Source organism: Hippoglossus hippoglossus, chromosome 15, assembly GCF_009819705.1.
Source record: "Hippoglossus hippoglossus isolate fHipHip1 chromosome 15, fHipHip1.pri, whole genome shotgun sequence".
NCBI lineage: Eukaryota > Metazoa > Chordata > Actinopteri > Pleuronectiformes > Pleuronectidae > Hippoglossus > Hippoglossus hippoglossus.
In genome coordinates, this window is record NC_047165.1 from 17,740,677 (window position 1) to 17,750,713 (window position 10,037).

The window sequence follows — 10,037 nt, forward strand, 5'->3', positions numbered from 1 at the left end:
TTTTTTTCCAAATGTCCAATCCAAACTTGTCAGAGAAATGTGGAATAATATCCCTCAGCTGTTTACGTAAACGTCTCTGAATGTAATATGCCGCCTTAGTGAGTAGTTGTGGGTACAAATGTGTTTAGGAAAAGGGACGGTTGTGCAGATTTCTATCTCCTTTATACATTCATTGGTTTTCCCTTATGGTAAGAACACGGACGCTGCCTGCCAGGGGACAGAGGTGAGGCCATGTTCGTCATCCACCAGCATCCCCTGATCCCATCTCCTGTGTGTCTGAGTGAAGCGGGGACACTGTGTAGCATCTGACGAGGCTTTAACATGACGCCAGCTTCCTGTTTGTAAATATGAAACTGTCTGTAGGCAGCGAGCTGTTTGATCCGTCTCAGCTAATCCTTCTACAGTACACGCAAGCTTTGTTTCATTGAACCCGGGGGCAGATTGTAAACACTGCCTCTGCCCACAGTATGTAGTGTGGTGTGTGTGTGTGTGTGTGTGTGTTTACTCATGTGTGTGTGGGCTTGTTTGGATTGGCTCCCCCAAAAGGACAGTGACAAGTTTTTTTTTTTATTCTCTCATGCTCGCTCTACTGTCCACCATGAATCTCTCTGTGTGTGTGTGTGTGTTTGTGTGTATATGTCTGGTGTTTGTGTCATTGTAACGTGGACGTGTATTATTGGTGTGTGTTTGTACTGGCACCCACGCCAGGCCCCCGGACCAGCGGAAGCTCCCAGGCCAGAGGAAGTGCCGGCCTCCTTTGTTAACAAGCTCCCCCCGGATTAGACGTATCGCACCCTAAATGCAGGCCCTTTCTCCTGGGGATTATCTAAGGGACGGTTGGGGGGGGGCACCCACTCCCACTGGGGCCCTGTCACCCAGATTCAACACACCGCTACCAGGACCGCTCCCTAGCCCCCTTCCTAGAATACAGGACATGAGGGGAGGCATTGTGGCCCCAGAGACAAAGCTAAAGTGATTAGCCTAAGTTATTAAGGGACCGTAGAAAATGCATTTTGACATGGGGCTCCAAGTTGATCCAGGGCGCTGTTGGACACAGTGGAAATATTCACAAGCATCAGGTTGTTGTGTACATATGTTAAGGCATTCTGCTACTGGACTGATGACTGTAGACCTGTAGTTAAAGAGACTCAGTGGATTTGTTGGCTTGTGTAAAACCGGTGGTCCACACTTTATAAGGATATACGACAGAGTTTAAAGAGAACAGAAGCATAAATTAACTCGTCTATTGATGGTCGCTTGCTTTGCAGTGACCAGTAAGTGAACAAACGTATTCTCTACAACGTGGCAGGAGCAGAGCATCAAACAGTAGTTTAACTGTTTTCCGTGCAAGTGTCATTTCCATAATTTTTCCATAGAGAATACAGAAGATTAACTCTTCCTTGGTGGTTGACTCTATGTATTTTCATTCAATTCACAATATGTTTTAGATAAGGATTTTATGTTTGAAAAAACACACGCTTACAAAGTACACAGCATTCTCAAAGTGATGGTTCACAGCCATTTGGACTTGTGACCCTCTTCCCAAAAAAGGCAGTCTCTAATTGGGGAGCCCCTTGTCCCATTTCAGATGTCTATGAGTTGTTATCAGTTCAATGGGAGACACATTTCCCCTCTAATCCTCAAAGATTAGGATAGAAAAAACCGTTTCATAACCAAAGAGAAAAATAAAAGACTCCACAGTATTTTTTCACACCAGCACAAGATTTTGGGAAATAAAAAGATAAATTCAAATTCCCAAAAACCTTCTTCCTCAATTCCATTGATCGTTGTTACTTCAATTTGGAAAACACTCAACCAGCTGCCAGAGTAAACAACCAGAGTAAACGAGCTCTTTATACACTGATGCATCTGTATTAACAGTTTAATAACATAATAAAAACACATCAGTGACAGTATGCAGATAGTAACAAATGTATTTATTAGGATTTATATAATGATTTTTGCGCCCGGGTAAGAGTTTAAACACAGGACTTTCATTTGTGGCACTCAGAATATTTTGACATCTGAGTATTAGAACTGAAACTTAGTGAGAGAAGTGAGCTCATGAGGTTAAACTATAAAACATGTTATGTCGAACATGTTGTTCATCATCAGATGTGAACCAGGGTGCAGGGTCTCAAAGAGCTGCTGTGTCGGCACGAAGACAACGGCTGCAGGGAGATAAATGTTGTCATCATGTAAAACAGCATCCAGGGCTCTCTCTCTCTCTTTCTCTCTTTCTCTGTGTCTCTCTCTGCAGGTCTTTACCACATTACTGTCTCTCCTCTGTTTACCCTCCCTCGTGCTCCTTCATTATCTTCTCTCCGGCTCCTCTGGCACAGGCCCGTGCATCTCTTTCTGTCGGAGGCAGTCGTACGTTTTCCCTCTGGCATTAGAATACTAATGTGTCACTGCGAATAGAGTGAAGCTGTTGGGCGGTGGTGGGAGTCGGCCCACCTCTCAATATGTGCGCTGTCTCTTCTGGGGAGTCTAAATCTTTTTCTTTTTTCTCTCCCCCCCCCCCCCGCTCTCTCCCCTGCTCCCTTCTCTCAGCCTCAATCTCATTGAGCTCCACTAGGGAAACTCCCCTCTCACTGTCTCCTGTCCCCTGTAGTTTCCACTGAATGTGAGAAATATATTTTCATGATGTTTAGAACAGGTAGAGGTGTAAGTCACGACCAAAACCAACCCCCCTCCTAAACGTCTGTCCCTCCCAGTCCTGGCCCGTGAAAGCCAACGCAGCCAATATTTGCAGAGCTGTATATAAATCTCGGCCTGTTGAATGCTGCCGTTGTTGGGGTGGGGGAGTGCTTGGCATTGTCACGGCAACCTGCTGGGTTTGAGGGGGAGCTGCAGTGGAGGAGAACAGAAAAATGTCTTTATATTTAATCTTATGAAAACGCAGATATTTACGGCCTGAGCAGGCTGCAGAACTCCAGTGGGGTGAGAGACGTCGTGGCAGCAAAACTGAATCTGACACGGAATTCTGTGTCACTAATGGTGTTTTTCATGATGGGGGGTGTTGTACAAGACACTAGTGCACAGTGCACTTTCTCATGCATCCCAATTGTAAGTATTTTCATGCATTTGCAGTGGAAATTCCACACAGATTTATGACATTTCCATCATTGACTGTCCCCAGCTTTTCATTTTCCTCTGCAGTTGCCCCTCGGATTTAACCAATAAATAGTCTCTCCAAATAGATTTTAAAGTTTTTAGAAGATATTGGGCCTCATGCAAGAATTAGTTGTAGTAACAGTTTTGTTCTTAAGCTGTTTTTACAAGTGATTTAGGAGAACTTTCCAAATTCACAGATTTTCTTGTAAACTTGTTGTAGGAGTCACGTGAAATTAGTCTGCTGTTATTCAGAACACGTTTTTCACTGATGAATCTTATTAATCGTTAACTTGGATCAATTATAAATAAATTCATACATGAATACATAAATCTCACTTTGTAATTATGTTAAAATTATGTTGTAATTAAAATTTTTGTTGAATCAGATTTTTCATGTTTGTACCAAGTCCCATCCCCAAAAAAGTTAAGAATAAAGATTTAGAATTCGAACGCAAACATTTTTCTACACAATTAACAATTATTTTGCAGATTATATTTTGAGTACTTATAATGTAGGTTCTAGTTGTCAAAGTGGCTAATAAGTTTTTTGTGGCACCATATCATGAGAAATAAATATGTGGATTTATGTACTCACAGCATGCCATGACAGATACACATAATATTTTCATTATGTTATATTGGTTAAGCAGACTACAAACCTATCAAAATATATAAATCCTCAGCAGATTGTTAGCCGGACAGTATATTCTACCCCCAAAGTGTTTTACAGCTGTACAGCATCACCCCCCCCCCCCCCCCCCCCCCCCCCCCCCTTTTTTTTCTCCCCCAGCTCAGGATCCTCCACACATGAGAAGCCATTCCTGATTAGCCACACATTCGAGAAATGTCAGAAATGCTTCATGCGCCTTGTCTGAGCTCAACTGGTGCAGTCAGATGTCCGAACAGGACTGATAAAGGCAGAGGGCCGGGGAGCTCGAGGGGTTCAGAGGGGAGGCGCCGCATGCCGTGGGGCCGCTGTTTGGTTTGGTGGGTGAAACCTCAACCAGCTTCTGCTACCCTTCAGATGCATGTGCAGAAAGTGCAACTGATGTCTTTTTCTCTGAGAAATCAGATCGCACGAGTGAAATCAGTCCATCATTAGGCAACGGGACCGTCCGAGCTCCAGTTACGTGACGGCCCATGAGATCGATGAGGGAACCATTTGCAGAAACACTTAACTGAACAAATATTTTAGTTTCAGGCAGAAAAAATGGGCAAAGGCCTTGAAATTGCCTGAGTCGTGATGACAGTAGGAGAGGGTGATGGAGCTGCCTTGTGTAGATGGATGAAGGGGGAGTGGAGCAAAATGAATTTCTGTGGAGTCTGGAAAGAGCTTCAGTTGGGGAAAACGGTGCAGCAGCTTTTTTCATGGACTGCATATGCACGTTTATGACCGTCTTTATGATGTTATTTAGTATAAGTGGTGGTGTGCTCATAGCAGCTGCAGTTAAGATGTAAATACGCTGCAAAAAATGGACTGTAACCACATAATGAGAAGATTATATTATTATTCTAAGTTTCTACCAAATAACTGCAGTAAATAATGCTGTGAATGTGAGTAAAAACAAGTTTGAGAATGATGTGAAGTGATGTGAGTTCAGGTAACAGCCAATACATCAACACAAACCACAATTGTATTAAATAGTTTGGTTGGTGTGGTTTGCTTGGACAGTGTACGCAGAGAGAGAACTCATGTCTGGGTTTTGACTCTTGCGGTCGCTGCATGGCGCCCGTAAATCGAACCAAATAAGGACCGTGGCCAGAAATCATGCTCGCTCCAAAAGCCGGAGCCCCCGAGCCATACGGAGATAGAGGGAGAGATTCACTGATCCCAGAAATCCCTTGTGGCATGCAGCCTGGCCCGATCTCATCCAGCCACTGTGGACGCTGGATCAGGGCCCATCAGTGGCTCGCAGAAACAATCAGTCTCACAGAACTCAAACCGTTCCTCACAACCGGTGTGTAGGACATGCGTGAGCGTGCAGGCTTACAGTCCTCTCTGCAGGTTTATTGCTGACGCTGCAGATGCATGATGGGGAATTTACTGAATAGTCACAACACAGAAAACTGAAAGATTTCACTTTTCTCACCAGGTGTCCGTGACTCCAGGTCACTGCAAAAACAAAGCCTGTATGAACCAACGTGTCTCTCAGCAGTGATTCAACAGACGCTTGCTTGGGTCAGCACATGAGGCCGCAGTGAAGAAAGTCGCTGGCAGAGAGGATTTCTCAGAAAACATCTCCTCCACTGGTTAGCAAGCGGCACAACCCTGCTCCGGCCAGAGGACTCTGCTGAATGTGCAAGAAAAAAATCGGGGGTAGCAGTTGAGGGGGGGGAAAGGGGAGAAAAGGGGAGAAAACAGTGAGCTGCAGTACAAATTAAATGCAGATTGTGTACATATGGTTTTTTTATGTCACAAATGAAAAAAACGAGGGAAAGATGAAAAATGGAGAGAAATAAACATCATCGGCCTGGCTGGGCCTCTTGTTTCATTTGGCGAATTGCGCCTCAGCACCATTACAGTCATTACCCAGGAATCCAGAGTTGGGGAAAAGAAAACCAGACCTTTCCTTCCTCTTTTTCCTCCACTTTTAGTCTCCTTCACTCAGTTTCTCTTACCTTCGACATCTTAAACTTGTCTCATGCTCTACCTTCCTTGTCGCTTAATGCGTTTCTCTTTAGTTTGTTCCCTCTGTCGTGTGTTTCCCTGAGGCTCATTTCAAGGCAGCTCTAACTCACTTACGAACTCCGACACGCTGCAGAGAGGAGCCTTTTCTGCCCCTTTTGGGGTTAGAATGAATTCCACTTGAGATTCCAAAGCGCACCACGTTGAAAAATCACCACATAGTGTTTACGAGGCACTCTGGCGGCCAATATTGTAACATGAAGAACAATATAACAAAAACCTGATCTGCAGTGCTGCGGGAAAGGAAGCGCTTTGGGCTCTGGTCACGTTATTAGTGTTATTCTTCGTGAAATGGGTTCCTCTCTGGTGGGAACGAGGAGCCCACGTCGGTCTGTGGCCTCAGGGTTTTACTGTTCAGTAAACAGAGCAGGGAAGAAGATGGTCTACACCGCACATGTAGAGAACCCGAGAAACGTCAGTGCTTGAATCAAAAACGTCTGTGCAGGAAAGCACTCCAAAGCCGTGGTGCCAGCTTTACCACACAGGATACAGCAGCTATAAGTCAGGAGGACGGAGAGGAGCCATCAGGTTTAAGGCTGCAAGGAGTGAAATTAAGCTGGAAAACAGATCTTTTGTGCCCCTGGACTTGTAAAGTAAAGAAAAAAACAAAAAAACAAAGCATAATTTGCAAATTAAACATTTTACGTTTGTGTTTTATGCACTTCTTTTCCCCCAATGCAAAATAATAATCATCTCACTGGTGTCACTGGATCGGCAGACAGATGGAGTGAGATACCCAGGGACAAAGACAGGAGGAGACAGACATAGTCATGCATGACCTGTATTATCCCTGGTCACCACACTGGAACCAGGTTGCCGTGGAAATCACCATCGCAAACTAGACACTGAAACTCATTCGCAGGGAGAGACATATTTATTATCCTTTTAAGATAACGCCCCATGTGACTTTTCCACAGTACATTTTCTTGTTTTCTTTCCACCATCTTAACCTGTGTGTGTGTGTGTGTGTGTGTGTGTGTGTGTGTGTCTGAGATTATCTCATCTCCTGACAGAACGACTCCTCTCTCCCTCCCATAAGTTTTCTCCTATAATCTCTTCTGGTCCTTTAAAGCAGCTGGCTTCAGACAGGGTGAGCGGAGCAGCTGGCCTGCCGAGGTGACTTGCCAAGATTCAAGATTCAAGATTCAAGATTCAAGATTCAATACTTGGAATTTGCCTCAGCTGTGCCCACGACGAGACAACAATCACAGCACAACGAGAAAAGAAACATAACACATTACCCCCTCCCCATAAAAACACAACATACATATGGATGTACAATACAGAATAAATACAGAATAAAATCAAATACAGTAAACTCTAGTGCAAATAGAATAGGATGCTTGAAAATACACTAAAATACAAAATACAGTCAAATTCAGCGGTAGTTATTGCTTTGCATTTGTAAAGTGCTGATGCAGGATTGAGGAGCCATTTAGTGATTTGATGCTTTCGCAGTTAGTGCTGTTGAGGAAAATGGGTCTTAGTTTTGATGGTCTTTGTGTTTTCCCTGAGGCGAGAGTTATTAAGAGGGGGTTGGCAACGTGCGTATAGAGTCCTGTAGTATTTCTAGACCTCTGCGCTGAATGCGAGTTTCATATATGTGAGAGAACATTTCTAGTACGCATCCTTTTGGTAAGTATGAAATCAGTGGTGGAGGAAATACTCTTCTTCTTCTTTACTTAAGTAAAAAAAAAGTCTAATGTTACCTTCCTACTCTGATTGGATCAGTGGATCAATTCTCCTCTCATTATAGATTACTTTTTAAAATAAAACAAAACAATGTGACCATGTACTGCTTTGTAAATTTGAGTGGAGTATAAAGTACAGCTATTTGCGGGTATATGTTATGGGGAAAAAGTGAAATGTAAATCTACTTATAAGTACAGTAATGAAGTAAATATACTTCATCCCGCTGTATAAAACAAGGTTTTAAATATCAGCCATTATTTGGTTCTAAAAAAAACTCTGGACATGATTTTTCCGAGAAGTGGAAACTATAATATTGCAGCCTGACCACAGCATAAACAAGAACACAGTTCATTTCCAATGTTCCAAATTCTAATGTTGGCAAAACACAGTGAAACTGTAGACACATCTTGGAACTTTGAGCCGAGACTGACACGAGGCCTTTAGTATAACAGGAGGTGTTTCCACTTCAACTACACACACAGAACATATTCTATTGTGTGCTGGACAATACTAGAGATTGTATGGACTTGTAAGCATGTTCATACCGACTAAAGAAAGAAGACAGTGTGTGCTGGCAATGGGCACCTGCTTGGTATGAGCCTCCATTCCTCCCCCGAGCCATTACTGAAAATGAGATCACTTTTTAAGCCAACTCCTTAATACGAAGTGAAAAGTTTAAAAACAAATCGGGGCCTGATACTCGGGAGCCAAATCGCTCCCAGATACCTAATATCCTGTGATGTGGGACACGGGGCTGCTCTCCCTCAGCTCCGGCCAAGAGCATCTGTGTGCTTGTGCCAGGAGGAGGGTGGCATCAGTGTCAAGCTTTTCACACTGCCCACCATCCCGTGTTGGGCAGATTTAGCATGGTGCATTCTTCCTTTTCAGCGTCTGGAGGGCCAGAGGAAGAGACAGAAAGAGACACCATTCATGACTGGACAAGGTGGAGTCACTGGGCACCGTGCCCGCACCCTCATCCGCCCCCTCCTCCCCCACTGCTGGACTGACAAGGGGCAAGAGTCTGAGGCGGACGCTTTTGTCCATCCTATTAATGAGTGGCGGGCCAGACTGAATGATTTTTAATGTGTGTGGGTTTTTCTGGGGTGGGGGGGGGGGGGGGGGGGGGGGGGATGTAGCTGGAGTGGGCGTGAGCGCCATGGTGCGGGGTGACGGGTGTTGTCAGTCAGAGGGGCTGACAGACAGGCGGCCTGTGGGAACGGGTGACAGAGGCCATCCGGGGCCTTCAGGGGCGAACATGGGGGCCTTTTATGGGTTTATCAAACTGCTGACCCCCCATCACCCTGTGCACAGGAAGCGCTCTGGCTCATGAATGGAGAGATCATGTCAATGAGTAGGATGGGGGGGGGGGCTGCATGGGACAGGAGTCAGGGTTGGGGTGAGTCATGTGGAGAGGGGAAGATGAGCAGGGGGGATTGTGGGTGAACTTGGGGGTTGAGATGGAGATTCAGAGATGGGGATGAAGATCACCCTACTGTCATTTCATCTCTAAAATATAAAAAGGGTCATAAATCTACTGTTACCTTTTGTCTAACCATCATGCTCAGCCAGCTTCCCACCTGCACTCCCTACACACTGTAAAGGCAAATTTATGCCTTTACGCTAAAAGTGATACACCCATTCTCAAACGATTGTAACCGTTTGTAGCACTGCCGACATTCTTCTGTGCGTCCTTCATGTTGGCATGGTTGTAAAGCAATACATCCGCTAGAGGGCAGCGCAGAGTCAAGAGTTTCTGACAATAACAAACTAGGCGACAGCGGAGAAGGTTGTGATAATGTACCTTTGAAGAAAGAGACAGAAGTGCTGATTGGTCCTTGTGCCTGGGCAAAGTAACATCATGTAGTTTCTTACCAACTCACAAAGTCTCTCCTCGAAAGGTTCCGCCATTGTTTACATTTCTTTTTCGTGTCCTATTGGCCACACTGCCCCCTCATGATTTCCAGTGGTACTGCTCCGAGTCATCAGTTTTTGTAGTTTTTTTCGTAAGATTTCAGAAGACGAGCAAAAATAGAGATGAAATGAACAGACTCCAACCACAACGTTTTTACACGTATTCCCCTGCTCTCCCCTCTTTACCCTATTCTCTGTTCAGTTGCTTTTCAGTTACATATACAAACCTTTATAGACGTATTTTTTTTATCATTGGCTAACTGACACAAATAGATGTGCTACCTCTTGTTAAAATGTTCTCTCCCCTGAGAACATCAAGTCACCTTTGTGCCGCAGTCTGAAACTCAGCTTCAGTTTAATGGTGTGGTTTTTGATCCACTTAAAACAGCCGTTTGTCGTTTCTCTCCCTCTACCCAGCAGCTATAAGTAGAGTATTGGTAAACAGATCATGTAGCATTGCAGCAGTGATACAAACCGTTGCAGAAAGATCAGCTCTGTGATAGGAAGGATGGCAGAGGGAGAGGGATGGGGGAGTTTCTCGAGCACATTTTGAGGAGTTGCAGAGAGGTCTGTGGCACTCGCTGCTTGATTTGTGAAAATTGATAACGTTACATGTAATGCAGCGAGTGAG